This window comes from Rattus norvegicus, chromosome X, assembly GCF_036323735.1.
Source record: "Rattus norvegicus strain BN/NHsdMcwi chromosome X, GRCr8, whole genome shotgun sequence".
Lineage (NCBI taxonomy): Eukaryota > Metazoa > Chordata > Mammalia > Rodentia > Muridae > Rattus > Rattus norvegicus.
In genome coordinates, this window is record NC_086039.1 from 157,537,013 (window position 1) to 157,557,782 (window position 20,770).

The window sequence follows — 20,770 nt, forward strand, 5'->3', positions numbered from 1 at the left end:
AGGTGGTGAAAACCATGCCTTTGATATGTGTGAAGCAGGATTTGGAACTCAGGTTGCTCAGAGTCCTTGGGGACCCACCTGTCTCTCTAAACATGTTCTCAGATTTGCCTCTATGAAGTAAGAGCATTTGAAAATCTGTGGTTTAGATCAACAACATAGATGCTGGCTGCTTCTGTGGGGAGATTCCCTTGTGAGAAGGGAAAGGGCTTCCTCAGGAATGCCAGGCTTCTCTTTGGAAGTAATTAGGACAGCTTTGGGAATCAAAGCAGGAAAGCATGGAATCTGCAGGGGCAGAGATGTGGCAGAAGGCAGAAGGGACTCAGTTCATAGCTTTTCAGGTATTTAGAAATGGTACTCGGATACGGAGTCCTTTCACCCCCTCTAGGTAAGAGTACCAATTACTCTACCTATTATGGTTTTAGTGTGAGACCAATAAGTCAAAACCAGTTTAATAACTACAAATTATAGTTGATATAAAATGTTTGATTTGGGGCTAATAACATGTACTAAGTTATAGACAGATGAGACTTAAAATGACAAAGGTAAGGAATTGGGTTCATAATGGAAACATTAATGGGATACTAAACTGACTTTAAAGACTCTGGCAGACACAGTCAAGAAACCAAATATATAACAAGTCCATCCATTTTGCACTTCCTCATCATGTCACCTAATAGCACAGTTAACACACTGATAAATGGTTATTATATATTACCCATGCACGTTCCCTTCCAATTAGACAACAGAGTGAGCATCTGCTGCTCTCTTGTATTGGGTCAACTTTTCACTTGACGCTGAAACACTGAGCTTCATTCCCACAGACTGACTGAACAGCCATGTTTGCTTTCCTAACTATGGGGGTGTGGTGGGAGCCCCTGGTGTTGGAGACGATTGTGTCTTTCACAGGAAAAGTATCCAGAAGAGCCTGAGCTCTGAAAGCTATTTGCAGCAGCTGTTTTGGGGTAAAACTGGCCTATATTTTGATGGAGGGTTTTCCTTTACTTGTTTTTGCAGTGTGTGTGTTTGTGTGTGTGTGTGTGTGTGTGTGTGTGTGTGTGTGAGTGAGATCACTTATTGTCAACATGCATTGCATCACCAAATACTCTTTGAAGCCAGTATTTTTTTTTAAACCCTGTTGTTGAACCAGTGACGTGTTTTTATTGTGCTGATGGGTCAGAGAAAAGAAATATATTTAAAACCTCAGTCCAGACGCGGCCTTCGCTGCCCCTCTCCCCCAGGTCGAGTGGTCATTTATTTTGTCCCGAGCGAGTGTGTGATTGTCACAAGTTCACCAGTCCCAAATCCTGCCCTGCTGTCGTCCCTCTGGCTAGCGCCTGTAGGGATGGAAGCCCTGCACGTTGTGGTTCTGCCCACGTCCGAAGCCACTGCCACCAGCGGGGGGGACCCCCTGAGCCTGGCACAGAGGGGCCCCCATAGGAGGGCGGCTGCTGGCTGGGGTCTGAGAAGCCCTGGCCGAAGCCGCTCAAGTCCTGCCTCAAGTCCTGCCCGTAACCATACTGACCATAGGGGAAGTCCGGCTGGGCTGTTGGGGGTTTGTTTGCTCATGTCTGGGGCAGCCTGAGACGGAGGTGGTGGGAAGGCCAGTGGGGCAGCCCCTGGGGTGGCAGGTGGAGGAGGGACCCCTGGAGGGGCGAACTGATCAGGGGGTGGGAGCGGAGGACCATAGCCAAAACTGAACTGTGGTGGAGCACCGTAGCCCTGTGGGAAGCCCTGTGGTGGGGGGAAGCCTCCAGGAGGTGTGGACACAATGTAGGAGGTGAAGGGTGGGGGCGGGGGCGGGGCTCCTCTGCCCGCAGGGGGTGGGCCATAGCCACCAGTGGCCTGTCCTGCTGGCACCCACATTCCTTGTGGGCCATATCCTTGTTACCAGGTTGGCGGGGGCTGGCCCGCCCAGCCGTTGGCTGCACTGGGCGCCACGCGGCTGCCCCACTGGCTGGCTCCTGGCTGTCCTGGTGCTTGGTTTTTGCTGTCCCGAGATTCAGCCCGTTTAACCTCCACTTTTTTGCCCATGATGTCGTGAAAATGCATGTTGACATCCTGGTCCACTGGTCCTCGAAAGTAATAAATCCAAAACCTTGAGGCCGCTGCTTCTCGGCATCATAGATCATAACGAACTCTGTGACCACTCCAAACTTCCCTGAGCTCCGTCTCGCCGCAGTTGTGGGGAATGCCCCCAACAAAGATCTTGTTGGATTTGCTGCTGTCGCTCTTGGGTCCTTTCCAGCCTTCCTTGGGCCGCGTTCGCTCGGGCTGCATCCCCCGAGGTGTGCATGGCTTCGGGTCAATATTCCGGCCATCTAGGGTGTGTGGTCTGCTGGCCAGCACTGTCCCCACACAATTGGGGTCTTTAAACTTGACAAATCCAAAGCCTCGAGACTGGTTGGTGGTTTTATCTTTCATGATGACACAAGAAAAGTAGCTGCGCAGAGTCTCTTGAGTGGTACTCCAGTCCAGGCCGCCCACAAAGAGCTTCCCGATTTCGGTGGCGCCCGCGCTGTTCATGGCGCCCCTTCCCGGCCCGCTGCGCCCCGCTCCTCCTGAAGGTCACCACTCGTCCCTCCCCGCAGCCGCGGCCCGGATCTGAAGCCAGTATTTTAAGTCAGGCTAATTACCAAGAATTTGGTAGGCAACAACAATAATAAAAAAAAAATCATGACTTTTTGGACTCATATGTCTTCCTGGTTTGTGTATGATATGCTTATTAAGGTGGTTTGGATGAGAACAGCCCCCATAGGATCATATGTTTGAATGCTTGATCCACAGTTAGTGGAACTGTTTAGGAAGTATTAGGAGGTGTGGCCTTGTTGGAGGTATGGGCTTTGAAAGAATAGGCCCACATAACAGACCTAGTCTCTTTCTCTTTCTCTGTCTCTCTCTGTCTCTGTCTCTCTCCCCCTTCCTCCCCTCTGCTTTGCTAGCTGCTTGTGGGTCAAGGTACAAAGGTATAAAACTCACAACTACTTCTCTAGCACCATGTTTGTGTGTTTCTGATCATGGACTAATTGTCTTCCATTATTCTACTTGCAGACATCCACTTTCACAAGAACCATTTGTGCTGTCATTTGCCAGGGTATATTTCTGGCTTCTTTATAAAAAATCGGGTGTCCATAGATGTGAGAATTTATGTCTGGGTCTTCAATTTAATTCCAATAATCAGTATGTTTGTTTTTATGCCAATACCATGTGGGTTTAATATTGTAGCTTTGTAGGACAACTTGAAATCAAGAATGGTGAGACCTCCAGAAGTTTGTTTATTGTACGGGATAGTTTTAGCTCTCCTGTGATTTTTGCTTTTCCGTATGAAGTTAAGAATTGTTTCAAGGTCTTTAAAGAATTGTGTCAGAATTTCGATGGGGATTGCATTGAATATGAAGATTGCTTTTTGTAGGAAGGCCATTTTTAGTATGTTAATCCTACCAATCCATGAGCGTGGGTGATCTTTTCATCTTCTCATATCTTCAATTTCTCCCTTCAAAGACTAAGTTTTTATAGTACAAATGTTTAACTTGTTTGGTTAGAGTTACCCCAAAGTACTTTATATTATTTGAGGCTATTGTGAAGAGTGTTGTTTCCCTGATTTCTTTCTCAGTTTTGTTGGCATTTGTATGTAGGAGGGATACTGATTTGTTTTTGTTTTTGTTTTTGAAGTTACTTTTGTATCCAGCCACTTTGCTAAAAGTGTTTATTAGCTATAGGAGTTCCCTGATGGAAAATTTCAGGTCACTCTTCTTTTCCAATTTGTATTCCCTTGATGTCCTTTAGTTGTCTTATTGCTCTAGCTAAAACTTCAAATAGTGTATTGAATACAAATGGAGATAGTAGAAAGCCTTGCCTTGTTGCTGATTTTAGTGGATTTGCTTTGAGTTTCTATCTATGAAGTTTGATGTTGATGCCAGGCTTGCTGTAAATTCCCTTTATTAAGTTTAGGTGTGTCCCTTGTGTCCCTAATCTCTTCAGAACATTTACCATGAAACGGTGTAGGACTTTTTTTTTAAAGGACTTTTCTGCATTTAATGAGATTATCATATGATTATGTTTTTTTTCTTCCTTCTTTCCTTCCTCCCCTTTCTTATATGGTATATTATATTTACTGATTTTCATATATTGAACCATCCCTGCATCTCTGGGATGAAGCCTATTTGATCATGGTAGATGATCTTTTGGATGTGTTTTTTAATTAGGTTTGCAAGTATTTTGTTGATTATTTTTGAATCTGTGTTCATAAGGGAAATTGGTCTGTAATTATCTTTCATTCTTGATTCTTAATATGGTTTTGGTATCAGGGTGACTCTGTTCTCAGGAATTTGGCAATGTTCCTTCTGTTTCTATTTTGTGGAATAATTTGAGGAATATTGCCATTAACTCTTCTTTGATAGACTTGCAGAATTCTATGCCAAAACCATATTTTTCTGGTTTTTGTTTGTTTTTGTTTTTTGGGGGTGGGCAACCTTTAATAACTGCTTCTATGTGTCTAGTTTCTTAGCAGTTGTAGGTCTAATTAAATTGTCTGATCTTGCCTTAACTTTGGTATGTGGTACCTATCAAGAACATTATTCATTTCTTTTAGAATTTCAATTGGTAGAGTATAGTTTTTTAAAAATACGTCCTTGTCCTTGTAATTCTCTAGATTTCATCAGAGTCTGTTGTATGTCCTCTTTTCTGTTCCTGGTTTTGTTAATTTGGTTCTTCTCTGTCTTTTAGTTAGTTTGGATAAGGGTTTGTCATCTTGTTGACTTTCTCAAGACTTGACTCTGTTTTAATTGACTCTGTTTTGTTCTCTTTGTTCCAGTTTTATTGATTTCAGCCCCCAGTTTCATTATTTCTTGCCATCTACTTCTTTTGGATGTTATTCCTTATTTGCTCTTTAATGTAAACTATTAAGTGTTAAGTTGCTAGTATGAGACCTTTCCCGTTTTTTTTTTAATTGATGTAGGCACCTAGTGCTCTGAATTTTCCTCTTTGCACCATTTTCATAAGTTTGGGTATAATATACATTCATTTTCACTGAATTATAGAAAGTCTTTAATTTCTTTATTTCTGTCTTGACACATTCTTTACTCAGCAGAGACTTGTTCAGTTTCTATGAGTTTGTAACCTTTCTGTTGTTTCTGATGTTGTTGATTTCCTGCTTTAATCCATGGTGATCTGATAGCATACAGGGAGTTATTTCAATTTTCTTAGAAGTAACCATTGGGACTTGTAGTACATCCTAGTATGTGGCCAGTTCCATGAAGTGCAGAGCAGAAGGTATAGTCTTTGAGTTTAGAAGAAATATTCTGTAAATATCTATTAAGCTGTTTTGTTTATAATGCTTACTTAGCATTTCTCTTTTTAGTTGTTATTTTTTTTCTGGATGCCCTGTCCATTTGTGAGAGAGGGCCAATGAAGTCTCCCACTATCAATGTGTGATGGTTAATATGTGATTTAAGCTGTAATACTGTTTCTTTTACAAAAGTGAGTGCCCTTGTGTTTGATGCATAGGTATTAAAAGAAGTTGAAATGTCATCTTGGTAGATTTTTCTGTTGGTGAGTATGTAGTGTCCTTCCCCATCTCTTTTGACCAGTTTTGTTTGAAGTCTATTTTGTTAGATTTTAAAATAGCTACACCAGCTTGCTTCTTAGCTTCATTTTCTTGGAATATGTTTTTCCAACCTTTTCCTGTGAGGTAATGTCTTTCCTTGATGTTGAGATATTTTTCTTGGATGCAGCAGAATGGATCCTGTTTTTTTTTTTTTCATTTGTTCTGTTAATCTGTGACTTTTTATTAGGAAATTGAGACTACTGATGTGGAGAGATGTCAATGACCAATGACTATTCATTCCTGTTAATTTTTTGTTTATTGTTGTTGGTGGTGGTGGTAGTGATGATGCTGGTGGTAATGGTGGTGGTGGTGGTAGCGATGGTAGTGATGGTGGTGATGGTGGTGGTGGTAACACTTCCCTCTGTAGTTCCTGTTCACATTCCTAAAGTTTTCAGTTTTGAAATTCCCTCAGTTTATGGGGTTTTTTAATTGCTTCTATTTTCCATTTTTAGGTCTTGAAGAGTTTTATTCATTCTTTCTGTTGTCTGTATTTTCATGTATTTCCTTAAGACATTTGTTAATTTTCTCTTTAAGGACCTCTGTCATCTTCATATCACTAGTTTAAAGGTTGATTTCTTGTGCTTCAGCTATGCTACAATATTCAGGGCCTGCTACAGTAGGATAGTTGGGTTGCAGTGGATGCAAATTGTCCTGGCTATTTGATTGTATTCTTTTGGTGGCATCTAGGCATCTTGGTTTGTGCTGATAACAGGTTTAGGTGCTGAATTCTGGGTTTGATTCTGTTGGGTGTGTGTTTTGATCCTGGTTTCTGTTTCCTCTGGAATTTCAGAGTACGATCTCTGTATGTTGCCTACATTACTGACCTGCTTGGCTAGTGTGTTCAAAGGTACTACCTGCTACTGTTGGAGGTTGGGACTCAGAGACAAGTGAAGGAAGGAAGATAGGAGGGGATGGTCCTGGGATCCATAGGAGACATGGGCAGGAAAGAAGGGAGGTGAAATCTGGTGACCTGTTCCTCTGCTAGGGAAGAGACTTGGGGGTTGGGTCTAGGGGAACAGAGAGAGCAGAGAAAGTATGCAGGCAGCCTATCTTGTTTTTTGGTAAGCATGATCTACAGTTGAGCCAGGACAACTGCTTGAGTTGGGGGTTCAGATATAACAAAAAAAATAATGGGGCAGGGAAGCTAAGAGGAGTTGGTCTGTTGGATCCACAAGAGATGTGGGGAGAGGGTAGGCAGGCTGCAGTTGGTGTTCCTGTCTTGGGGAACAGAAAAGGTCTGCTGGTAACTAGGTAGTCTTCTGCATAAGAATTCTTTGCAAACAGTAACAAATAAATTGCTTCAGGATGCATTCTAGAAAAATGAAGCAAGAATCCTTGAAAGTATAAGAGTATTTAAACGCAATGTAGTATCATAGGGCAATGCAAAAATAAGGTGATTTGTGATGGGCTTAATAATTAAAATTAATGAGTGCAATGTAAAGAATTTCCTTAAGATGCAAATCAATTTTATATTGTGAATTGCATAATTCTGACATTGAAAGTTCTCTGTGGTAATATAGAGTATTGTTCAATAAAAATAAAGGCATTTAGCATAAACACATGCAATGAGAACTTCAAACAAACTCACTGTGAAGAAGAGAACAAGCAGAGCTCAGCACACAGGTCCTCTTCACTATCAGTTGTGTCTGACCTAAGGCCTCAGGGCTAGTGCAGCTGTGAATAGATGTGAATGCAGCCCTACAGAAAATGGCAAACACTTGGATATGAGATCTTTTAAGGGTTTTTGTAACTCTGTTATATGGATCTTTAATGATAATTTTATAGGTGGCAATGATGTACTGCTATGACAAAAGGTTGCACATGTCTGAAAAGTGCTTGGACTTGATGGCCTCTTCCAAGAGGGAGCAATTCAATGATGTAGGTGATGTTTGCTAACTTGTGGCTACAATCACTTCATTCTGCTAAAAGTAATATTTTATACAATGATACAGTGTGAGTTTATTTATATTCAATTTGTAACAACTTGCAAAGAAAGGAGAGAAGACAATTCTAGTCATAGAGCATAAAAATTTAACAATATGATTAATAGGATTTTGGAATCTGGTAAAAAGTATAGAAAAGTAGAAATAGTAGGTTTGTTAATTTTCTCAATATGTGAATAAAAGAATGCTAGGCATTACTAAAAGGGGTCAGAGAGAATTACAGGATCTCAGAGAGAGGAAAGAGACCATGAACTCATTAAACCTACAAGAGCCTCCAGGAAACACTATGATGGAGCAGAAAGTATAACAGAGAGCTGTGGAACGTGACATATCTCCTAGGACAGCCAGCTCAACCCATGCATTTCAACCTTTATCATATATAAACCAGGACTCCTTGCAAAAAAAAACTTACAAATAAACAAGGCCACAGACAGGAAAACATTATAAATGCTACAGAGATTAGAAGTGAGTTCTTGGGTTATTTGGTTAAAGTCAGACAAAATTTCTTCAAAACATGTTCATTTAAAACAAATTCTGAACTGCTTGTTATGTCTGTAAGGGAACGGCTATTCTGCCTTAATTGAAATGGAAAGGCCCACCCCAAATGTGGGGGCACCATTCTATGACTTGGTGTTTTGTACTGAATTTTTCTCTTTTACTTTTGACTGTTGACATAATATGACCAGATATGTCATGTACATGCCCCTACACTTTTCCCATAATACAAAACAAAAATAAGACCCATATCTGAAAACAGTGTGGAGGCTGAGTCCTGTAGTGCCAACCTTCAGGAGACTGAGGCAGGAGAGTTGTGAGCTGGCCTGAGGCTACATGGTAATCTCCAGCCTACCCTGTCATTCAGAGCGAGGCTGTGTCAAAAAAGAATGTGAGACAGCTGAGTTTATTATATTAGCATCGGTATCTCTGGTGGAATATGACAGAAACCTCTGTGGAGGACACTGTAGGCCATGGTAGGCTGATGGTTCAGGGGTCTGTATCTACAGCATGGTCCTGGTCTTCGAGAAAAATGATTAGCACACATCTTCACCCATAACAAATACAAAAGCTTCCTGCTAGAGGGTAAGATAAAGACAAGAATACAAAAGACATAATAAAAGGCAGAAGAGGAGAGTAAGAAGAGAGAGTGAGCGGGAGTAGAAGACTTGAAATATGGACTTTAATTCCTGAGTAATGTCACAGGGAGATGCTGAATTCAGGGGCCCATGGGAGTGAGCTGGGATAGCATATGCACACATAAACTACTGTTTCTTTTCCATTCATCTTCCATTCCTCTCATCCTTCATCCATTTCCTCATGTCTCACCCCCATCTTCCATTTCTTCATCCCTTCCATCCCCCATCCATCTCACCTCTCTCTGTGTTCTCTACTTAAATCATTGCCTCACAAACTAACCTTGAATTCTTAAGATCTCTCATCCCGCTCCTCCCTCTTGTAGTCAAACATGTTTAGCTTTGTTTGCATTGGTCTATATCTGTTTAAATACTGTTGCAGTCAAGTCTTCTTTAGTTCTTTCCCAATTTTTCTCCTTTTCATTCTTCTAAGCAGTAAGACAAGTTTAAACAATCGAATACATAAAACAAGATCTTCCCTGTATGGCAAGAAAGGGTAAAAAGGCTTGTGTTGGTTTGAATATGCTTGGTGAGGGAGTGGTTCTATTTGTAGATGTGGCCTGATGGAGTAGGTGTGGCTTGTTGTAGGAAGTGTGTCACTCTGGGTATGGATTTTATGACTCTTGTCCTAGCTGCTTGGAAGCCAGTCTTCTGTTTGCCTTCAGAATAAGATGTTGAACTCTCAGCTCCTCCTACACCAAGCCTGCCTAAACACTGCCATGCTCCTGCCTTAATGATAATAGAATGAACCTGTGAACCTGTAAGCCAGTCCCAATTAAATGTTGCCTTTATAAGAGTTGCCTTGGGGATGTTGGCCTGGAAACCGGGAAGGGGAATAACAATCGAAATGTAAATAAGAAATACTGAAGTTAATAAAGATAAAAAAAATTAAAAAAAGAGTTGCCTTGGTCACAGTGTAGTTGTGTGGGACTTGTCAGCCCACAGAGATGCTTAGCTTCTATGTAACTGGGTTACTCCGGGTAACTTCCTTGAGGTTGGTCACATGCGCTCTCTGCACACAGCAAGGTAAAGTATTTTCTTTGTTTTGTTTAGGTCACTTTTCTGTTAATTATCATGGGATCACTTCTAAGGTTAATAAAAAATGGGGGGAAAATTGACAGTTGTTACTAGGCAAAGGTTTCCTAAGACTCAGTTTTTAAGGTGAAACATTATTGAGAGGTCTATTTGCATTGTCTACCAAGTAAATTAGAGATAGGAGAGTAAAATAAAGCAGAATGAGTTTACCAGAGTAAACTAGATAAAATGGTGTTTTAGTTTAATTTCTATGGCTCTGATAAAATAACCTGGCAAATAACACAATTTTGAGTAGAATTTGGCTGTAGTATTGCTCAGAGCTCCCAGTTACATTCCACCATAGCTGAGCATTTTAAGTGTCAGAAACTAAAAACAGCTAGGCACTTCATATCCACAGGCTAGAACAGAGAAAAAGAAATGCACTACAGGGAAAGTAAAAAAAAAAAACATGCAAACGGCTGAGTCATAATTATTATTTTCTTAAACATGTGCTTGGCATTTTGCAAAGATTTTTAAAGTCAACTTCGTGAAGTCTGAAAGGCAGCACCTCATCTCCCAGGAATTACCTCTAGCTTGAAGCAAGGACACAGAGGCTAGGGAAGGTCTGCAAAGTACCCTAAGCTTCTGTGGTAAGTCGTGGCAAAGTCGGAATTGAGTCTCACCAGTCCCCAAAATTGTCTCTGAAGCATCAACTTGTTTTAATATTTAGTTTTAAGGAAAACTCAAAGACAATTTACTATTATGAAATGAATGACGATTACAGGCCGTTCGAAGGTGTGGTGTTCCCCTACCACTTCTCCTATGCCATAGCCACATATTTTACAATAAGTATCGTCTACTAAAGAAAACATCTACACACAAATAAGCTTTAGAACTGGCCAAAGGCATCTGGCCAGGGAACAGGATCCCCTTTCACAGGTGGGCACCCTAAGGAGAGAAGGCTAACACAGCAAATGACACCACAAACATTGGGATACTCTTTTAAGGATCAAATGTTTATTCTATAACATGTTTTTTTAAAGTGGATTTTAGTGTAAAAATACAACAGACTGGAAGGCCTCCCATCAATATCACAAAGTGCATAGAACATGGACATGTGTTATTTCCCTTAGAACCCTTTTCTTTTAGAAATATCATAGCTATAAACTATTCTTAAAAACCCTGAGGGAGAAATGACATACTTAAGATTCTATGGCAATGCATATATACTAATCAGAATAATACCTAAATTAAAAGCTGCAGCTAGGAAGAAACACTGGAAGAAACGTGCATGTACGAATCAGGAGCGAACGGTAATAATGTTGCTGTTTTCCAAGTTTCCATAATGAGATAATGACTATATTAAAAAAGCCCTTGTCCAACAGGAAAACAGCCACTTAGGGGAATTAAAAAGCCCAGAGGCCACTTATTCACTGAACCACACAAGACACGAGGTGGAGCAGACATTTGATGGAAGCCTGGTTCCAACACTGTTTGAATGTGTACGTCTCCACATAGCATAACTCGGCATACATAGCAGAGTCCACAAAGAAGTCACAAAACAGAATAGGGAGGCAGAAGGTGGTATTGGGATATGGAGCAGGCTGGTTTGAAATTGAGGTTTCTATAGAATTAATTAGACAATTCCTTTACCTTCCCGCTAAGATGGTGCTACCCTGGCTATAGGCTGGAAGGAAGATAAAAGTTGCAAGGCCCAGCTGTTTCCACCTCTGACTAGGAAGGCAATAAAGGTGATGACCTGGGTTGTGTCTGTAGCTTTTACAAAATAGGATTACAGCATGCCCTCTGCACTGCAGCTACATGTATGCTACTAACATAAACCAGACACAGATGGCAAATGCTCAAATCATTTTTTTTCAACTCAGGAGAAAACATGTGTCTTAGGCTACAGAGCTAGTAAATGACGAAGCTGGTGGCACAAATACTACATTGACTCTTCTACCACTCAGGATGTAGATATAGATAAACTTGATAACAGATACAGGTTGTCTCCCACCATCAATCAATATCTGGTAGCTGTTTCTCATGTGACTTAGAAAGGCCTCTCGCTTTCCCTTTTAGCCTGATTGATTCTCCACTGCAGCTTTCAATTCTAATCTCCTCTGAAAAAAAAAGAATCCATCAGTGCAATGGAACTGCCACACTGACAATGCCAAAAGCTTCCATGGGAAAACTCCCCACAGATGCATTTCTAGTCTCAGCTGTGGAGAAGCTCAGGCTCCTGCTGAGGGCTCTGCACCAAGACCAGAGATATGGATGTCACAGTCCCATAAGAGACTTCAAGAAAGGATTCCTCCCTTCAGAGATGGAACAGCCTTGGAGAAAGAATTCTCAAGGCTCTACACCTGACCAGATAAAAAGAAACTCATTTAGAAGAAATACAACATTCAAAGCTATTGTTTTTCACTCCCTCTGCAAATACATTACTGAAAGTTTCTCACTGCACAAACTCTCCAAACAAAATTAATGCTTTTGTTTTGGATATTAGTTTAGATATTAAAGAATTATGTTTTACACCAATATCTCAGTTACTCAGATTAAATGTTAACCAAAAGCTGTCTTCTGCTTAAATGGAATTTAGCCTTTGAAGTGTTTTTATTAATCTTTTCTGATGGAGGTGCTTGAAATTCTAAGAGAGTGGTGCTGCCACCGTTCCCGCATCACTTACTGTAATTTATTTTCAGAACATAATTCTATTTATAAATGAAAATCCTATTAAAAGAAGACAAGAAAAATTAGTCCTAGACTTTGCATGTAGAGTAGAAACAAAATGAGTGGACTAACCTGAAGTGACATTTACAAATTACCTGTTAATTTAAACCGGGTTGAGGGATGACAGGATTTAGTCAGACTGACAGAAAGTACCAAAGGAATGACAGTTGAGTCTAGAGTAGTCATAAAGCTCTCCCTGCTACCACATTTATCTGTGTTCTTCTGCTCCCCCAATGCTTCCCACCAAAAGTTCCCTGCCTTATAAATAATATGTTTCTAAAAATATTTACTCTTTTGGCAGGCGAAGGAGAAAGAGCAGTACCCAGGCAGGGGATTTATTCAGGGTTTGAAGTCATGTAGTGAAGGTGGCTTCTGGCATTAGTCATGTGAGTGTCCAGCTTACATGAACCCTAACAGCAATTGCTTTCAGTTAAATACAAGGACCCCAAAAGACGGGGAGTGTGAACAGTGCAACACCTGCATGTAAGCACGTTGACCTTCACCGTCTCCCATCTGGGATTACATGTGGTTAAACAAGAGCTTCATGAGGGTTTTTTTTTTAAGAATTCTACTAGATCTACAGAATGGAACATTTGAGAAAATCTACAGAAAATCACAAGACAATAATTCTTTAAAAAGATATCTTAGAAATAGAATTGCCTTGGACATGGACTGCTTAAGTTCAACCAAAATCACTTTTAGCAACAATAACTAGCTGACTACATTTAGGATATCAGCTGTCGAAATTTTAGATATTTGACTAAATATCTAAATAGATTTGGTAATTAATCTTTTTCCAAAAGCTTCTAGTCTACCTTCGATTTATATGAGGATGCATGTTTTTCTCTGGTGAGGCATGTTCTTGGTAGCACTAATGAGTGGTATATTTTTAAAATGTAGTGGACACACAACACACAAGAAATGTGCACATTCACAACACATAACACATCAAATGCATGCTGCACATATATTCACAGTGCACAAATACATAAACACATATAGTATGCTAGCACTTTTGTCTTTTCTGATTTCTATGTCTCTTAAAAAGCATGATTTCTGTTTGCCTTTAAAAATAGCAAATCTCATGTTTATTTATTTTTTATTTTTAAGAAATCTTTACATTTGTAATGCATTGACAGTAAACACATTAAGTAAAACTGGAATACATACAAATTTAAAATATAGTTGAGTAAAGCAAGAATGTTTTTCTTAAATCTACAGTGAGGCTCGCTGGTGTATCATTTGCTTGCTTCTCATCAGGGCTCCTGTACTTTTCCCTCTTTATCTGAGTACCCAAACTCAGCACACTTTCAAGAACTGTTGCATTTTTTCATTTTGTTGACCCACTCTCAAATTCTATTGAGAGGACAAGGATAATTCTGCAGCACAGAAATAATTACCCTGAATTATTGACACTGCTGTCTCCAGAATCTCCACACAGCGTTGAGCATCTACTGCACACTGGAGAGTTATCAGGAACAGGTCAACTTCTCTGAACAATGTCTCTTCACAGTTGTGGGAAAGATGCTTAACAGAGTTAATGAGCCATTAGTGCATTGTTTTATTTAAAAATGTTATTTTTAAAAGTAACTTACCTTCAAATTTTGATCCAATATTCCTGATTCTGAATTTTTTGTTATCTGGCAATAAGGACTTAAATTCCTTAACACCCCCTTAACCAGAACAACCTCATGAATAACTAGTATTTCTCAATGAGAGTCTAGTTATCAGTTTCTTGATTAAGAACAAAATTTGCAGACTGGGAAGTGGCTGGGTCACACACTATAGTCCAGGCTGTCCTCAAACTTAACTGTGTGCCCCAGTTGACCTCAAATTCACAATCCTCTTGCCTCAGCTTCCCACAGACAGAATTATAGTTCTCTGCCATCACACTTGGATTCAGTATTGATGCCATTTTGAATTCATTTAAATGCCAAAGTTTGAATCTAGGACTAGCTAAAAGACGGCATACTTGACACGGGATCCTCTGCTCTGACAGGTCCTCAGTCATGTTGAATGTTAGCCTGGACCATCTTACTTCCTGCCTTCTACAAGAAATTGAAAATTAGTATACAGTCCGAACTGTATGCAACACTCTTAGGGAAGAGCCAAAAAAAATAATAATTTCTTCTTCCTTCTATCCCAAAAATTTCTTCAAAAACCATTGAGGACAGGGCATTCCTTTGAGTTCTGTAACAAACACTTTTTATACTAAATGCTACTTTTGAGTTTTTCTTCAGTCTGGGCTTAGAGATAAATTATAAATGATCTGCGTCTTGGGCTCCTCTGTCACTTTGCTGTCAAGAAGTATATGCTGGTTTGGACAATCGCAGCTATTTCTCTAAGACTAATGTAATGTTATTCTGCTCAATAGACAATCAATCAAATGTCCTGCTGAAATGAGGCAGCATTGGCCAAAGGACACTGTGTAAGAGCAGCCACTGTGGGGACCTGTGTAACTTAAACAGGAAGCTGCTCAGCTAGTATGAGAGTCAGCTGTGTAACATGCTCTGTGTAGCAGAGAACTGATTATCTCTGGAGAAGTGACCTTGGAGTTTCAAATCCATTCACTTCCTATAGCCATTGAGGCTTACAGAATTGTAAACAAGAGCTGGAGCGACAGATGGCTTAGCAGTTAAGGGTATGCACCACTCTTGCAAGGACCTTAGTATGGTTCCCAGTGCCCATATTCAGCAACTCACAATTATCCTTAACTCAGATCCAGGAGATCCGACACCCTCTTCTGGCCTCTGTGGGAACTTCCCTCAACAAAAATTGTGTGGCTACATATACTTTTCTCAGGTCAGGTTCTGGAATATATAAATATATAAATCTATAAATCATGCTTCCCGCCATGGGCTCTTTGGACTCTCCAGTTCATCTGTCTGGAAAAACCTTAGAAACTGGTGTGCCTGGCTTTCTTCCTTTCCTTATAGGTCTCTATGGATAATGTCCTCTTCTCACAAAGACTTCCCACAATGACATTATCTACAGAAGATGCTCGACCTGACTGCTATCATCCATCCCAATCCCATCAAAGCCCTTGTTGCAGTTACAATTCTATTAAATTGTCTATGGATGTCTACACTCCTGATCCTGGGTCACACATTGCAAGCTTAAAACAATGTCAGGACAAAGATTCTGTCTTGGCTAGTTTGTTATGGAGCCTGGAACCTATTTCAAAAGCTCCCCACTGTGACTCAATTTATCTCTTGTTATACGGAGAACCAGCCAAGCCGACGGTAGTTAAGAAAGGGCTAGTGTGATAGCAGTGACACTGGGAAACATCCCGTGGAGGACTGTCACATGTGTGAGGAAAAGAAATGGTCAGTTTTGCTGTGACCACTATGGTGGTTTGACTAAGAATGGCAGCCCCCATAGGCTCATATATATGAGAGCTTAGACATCAGAGAGTGGCACTGTTTGGGAATGACTAGGAGGTGTGGCCTTGTTAGAGCAGGTACAGCCTTTTTGAAGGAGGTGTGTTCTAAGGAGGTAGGGTGGGAATGAGGAGGTGAGGTTTCAAAACCCATGCCAAGCACAGTGTCTCTCCTGTACTACCTTCCTTCTTGCAGACGAAGATGTAAGCTCTCAGTCTCACGTGTACACTCCTGTCACCATGCTCCCTACCAGGATGATCACAGATTAATCCTACAAAACTATAAGCAAGCCTCTAATTCAATGCCTTCTTTTAAAAGAGTTGCCTTGATTATGGTGTCTCTTCACAGCAATAGAACAGTAACCAAGACAGCCACTGAGGCTCCAGCACGCAGCCTTTTCTGTCTTGTTTTACTCCTGATGAGCCAACCCTCAAGCAACACCAGCAACTAAAAGAGGATATCTGTGCTGTACAGCATCAGGGATGGGATTAAGGTCAACCTCAAGTGCAGGAGTATTTTAAGCCTAAGAGACCATCTCTCATCTTCTGTTGTTCCATGGGATAAAGAGAATCAGTTATGGGAACCATGTGGTGGGTAAGGTCATTGGCCGTACCTGTCCATGAAGAGCTGAGCAACAAGGGTAACATCTGTGTGGTCAGCAGAAGGTTCGAACTTGTAGTGCAGGAAGTACAGGTGGGTTCTGTGGACAGTGAAGCACTCTCGCCTGAACTCATAGCACAAGTCATCCTCATCCAGCTCAGACAGCTGCTTCTGAAGCTGCAAAGGAAACAAAAAGCTTGAGGATAGGAAGCAAGACTTCAAAGGTCCCAGAAACCTGCCTGCTATAGTCTCTTTCCCATGTTGGTGGTGGTTCAACAGAAAGGACATTTCTCCTCATTCACTCTAACTTCAAGAGATCACCTTTCCCATATGAGAGGTGAGCCACCTTGTGGCCAAGAGGCGCACAAGTCATGCTAGCTGACAAACTCAGAACCATGCAAATCCTTACAAATAAAACAGTGTTTTCCTGGGTAAAACAGTCAACAGTTTGGTGTTAACACAAGGAAGATACTTGCAGATGAAGAAATAGCTACACACTTCAACCTTTGGGTCTGGAATGAAAAAGAACCATGACTACATTAATAACACAAAGCTCTATCCATTTATTTATTTTTTAACCTAAACTTAGTGAAGACAACCTCTTTCTCTCTTACCTTTTTTAACTCTCTGAAAGTCTCTCCTCATTGGCAGAAAAGCATCTTTAGTTCTGTTTCTCTTTTCTGTCTGGCCTAATGAAAAGAGTGGTTAAACCTGCTAACAAGTAGATAAAAGTTTTCATGGCTAAAAGTTCCCAACCCACTATATTCCCTTAGCGTGAACTCCAAAGTACCATGGACGTATAAATGATGCTGTCTGCTTAACAGATGAACAGCTAAAATCTCAAAGAACTTAATAAAAGAGTATCTATAACTGGGAAAAGCACTAACTACAGCGATGGAAAGGACTTGGTAAATATGAGTAGGGTTGGGGTAAGGGTCTCAGAAAAAGACCAAGGAGCTTCTGGGGTCATGGGAATGGCCTACATCATCACTGTGATGTCTGATTTTTACCAGAATACAAACATTTGTGAATACCCTGCAAGCTACAGCTATGGGCAGAGAAGACTTACGGCATGGAGTTGCCATTTCAATTTAAAAAAATTAAAAAAATTCCAAGGGGTCATACTACTGGCTGTGACTCTTTTGTCCTCAATTTCATCTAATATGTTTCTGGACTTACTAACCTGTTTGAGAGTAATAAACAGGTTTTCAAGAACTGAATGTTCTTTTACATTTCAAAACTGACAGTATAATCCACAGGAGTACACATTAACCTGTTTCTCTCAGTATAGCCCTCCATCATCGAACACAACTGTCTTGATACATTATACTACTGTGCTATTTCTCAAAAGCATAACAGTGGTACACATGCTTGGAGATGTCTTTATTTTTTCCTCACTCCTCTGTCTGGCATGGCTTCCCTCTGGATTTCTATGACTGAATTTGTTGGGCATCACATTTTTCCCTCTTGGCAAAGCCGCCTCTCACCAGACTCTTTTCCACCCTCTATCTAACTTTTAAGACTCAATAGCTACAGATTGCATGTATAAATAACATGTGCTAGGCAAATGATGAACACCATTGCTGTGATAGCCTGCCCTCCAGTTTTCCTTTGATTCCTCTAATTCTATTCATGGACAGTAACCAACAATTCTATATTGTTAGTCTTGTTATTTCCACTATTTGCCTTCAAGGGTGTGTGGTGGTTCCACAGGTTTTAGAGAGCAAGGAGATCTCTGTACAGGTGCTCATCCTCTTCCAGGCACTCTGGGCAGATCCGTATAGACCTCTCATGACAGATAAGAAGGCAGCTTCAAATTCCTGAGGTCCCTCAGGGCTGTCATACCTATACTCTCAAGGGAAGATTTCATCTCAGGTGAAGAGTCTGATACAGTACAGAGGATAAGGTCACTGGCTCAATCCCTTCTCTCCCCTTAGATGAGTGGGCATTTTATTAACTTTTCTGAACTCTAATGTCCTCACATATATAAGCAAAGGTAACTGCAGGGGGATGACGGGAGATGCTGTGTGTACAGAGTGTAGTGCTTGGAGTGAGAGCGATTGATTCAAAACCACCTGTTAAGGTCTTTAGACAAGAAGCTACCCTGACGACAACAGCAGGAAAGGCCTGGATAAGGGAGAAGGGTCAGATTTAGATGAGTGTGTGTGTGTGTGTGTGTGTGTGTGTGTGTGTGTGTGTGTGTGTGTACGTACGTACGCACGCACGCACGCGCGCACATGCATTTAGAAGCCAGATGACCTTCAGGAGCACTTAAATTTGTTTTTGAGGTAGGGTCTCTCACTGGGACTTGTTCTTTGCCGATTTCCCTAGGCTGGTCAGCAAGTGAGCTATCCACCTGTTTCTGCTTCCCAAGCACTAGGATTACAAGTGTGTACCACCACATCTGGCTTTTTGCATGGCTGCTGAGGATTAAACTCAGATCATTAGGCTTGTATTGCCATGTGACCCTATGAGTGCCAGTGCTAGAGCAGGTTAAAAGGTTCCAGCCTAAGAACCCAGATGCCCTTCAAGAAGAATGGATACAGGAAATGTGGTACATCTACACATAATGGAATATTACTCAGCTATCAAAAACAATAACTTTATGAAATTCATAGGCAAATGGATGGAACTGGAAAATATCATCCTGAGTGAGGTAACCCAATCACAGAAAAACACACATGGTATGCATTCACTGATAAGTGGCTATTAGCCCAAATGCTTGAAATGCCCTAGATGCATAGAACACATGAAACTCAAGATGGATGATCAAAAGTGAATGCTTCACTCCTTCTTTAAAAGGAGAACAAGAATACCCTTGGTAGGGAATAGAGAGGCAAAGATTAAAACAGAGACAGAAGGAACACCCATTCAGAGCCTGCCCCACATGTGGCCCATACATATACAGCCATCCAATTAGACAAGATGGATGAAGCAAAGAAGTGCAGGCCGACAGGAGCCGGATGTAGATCTCTCCTGAGAGACACAGCCAGAATACAGCAAATACATAGGCGAATGCCAGCAGCAAACCACTGAACTGAGAATAGGTCCACGTTGAAGGAATCAGAGAAAGAACTGGAAGAGCTTGAAGGGGCTCGAGACCTCAAATGAACAACAATGCCAAGCAACCAGAGCTTCCAGGGACTAAGCCACTACCTAAAGACTCTACATGGACTGACCCTGGGCTCCAACCTCATAGGTAGCAATGAATAGCCTAGTAAGAGCACCAGTGGAAGGGGAAGCCCTTGGTCCTGCTAAGACTGAACCCCCAGTGAACGTGATTGTTGGGGGGAGGGCGGCAATGGGGGGAGGATGGGGAGGGGAACACCCATAACGGAGGGGAGGGGGAGAGGTTAGGGGGATGTTGGCCCGGAAACCGGGAAAGGGAATAACACTCGAAATGTAAATAAGAAATACTCAAGTTAATAAAAAAATTAATTAAAAAAGGTTAATAAAAAAAGGTTTTATTAACTTGAGTATTTCTTATATACATTTCGAGTATTATTCTTTTTCCTGGTTTCCGGGGGTTCTAGCCTTTTTAAATATTTTCTGCAACATTAATCAACAAGTTCTGGTATCCAGAGCATTTTTACTCAGTAGCCCAAACCAAAAGCCACTTGCAGTCTTTCATGAGTGGAGGAGGCCACGCTTCAGTATGCTCAGTGAAAGTTGAGAAGAGCTAATTCTGCAGGCCCTGACTAGATTTGGCAGAGAGAGAAAAGGCAAGGACACAGGTTCCTCTTTTCTCGATCCCAGTATTAACTTCTACATCACACACAATTAACAGGCTTTAATTTATGTCAATCTCTAAGCTAGAAATGAACCTGCGGCCTTTGTTTCTATATTTCAATAGACCCTGTAGACTAGACAGAGAGGAATAGAAGCAAGTCAGAAATTGCTATTTTGTTTGTGGTTCTGGGACTGGAACCCAGAGCTTCCTAGGTGCTAGGACAGCACTCTGCATTCTACCTCCCAGCTGCAGGCCAGTGTGATCATGAGTACCCATGGATTTGGGGGAACAGGTATTAGTGCATATTATTCTAAGCTACCAACTTGTGTGTCTTAGTTTCTTTGGTGTTGCTATTATAAAATCCTCTGATAGAAATCCACCTAAGGGAGAACTGGTTTATTTTAGCTCCTACTCACAATTCATAAAGCTGAGGAAGTCAAGGTATCAGGGGCTCGAGGCAGTTGGTTACATTACATGCACAGTCAAGAGAAAGCAGTGAATTCCTGGTAATATTCCACTTGATTTCCTCATTCTTACCGAACTCAGGATCCCCTGCCTATGGAATGGCACTAGTCATGGTGGGTGAGTCGTCTTACCTCAAGGCATGCTGTAAGGCCCATCTCCTACATGGTTCTTGG

General features: G+C 41.2%; 1 pseudogene; it reads right to left on the minus strand.

Moving 5' to 3' along the window:
• Window positions 1–1,168: 1,168 nt before the first annotated feature.
• Window positions 1,169–2,598, minus strand: Dazap1-ps1 (DAZ associated protein 1, pseudogene 1; annotated as a pseudogene).
• Between the last annotated feature and the right edge of the window lie 18,172 nt (window positions 2,599–20,770).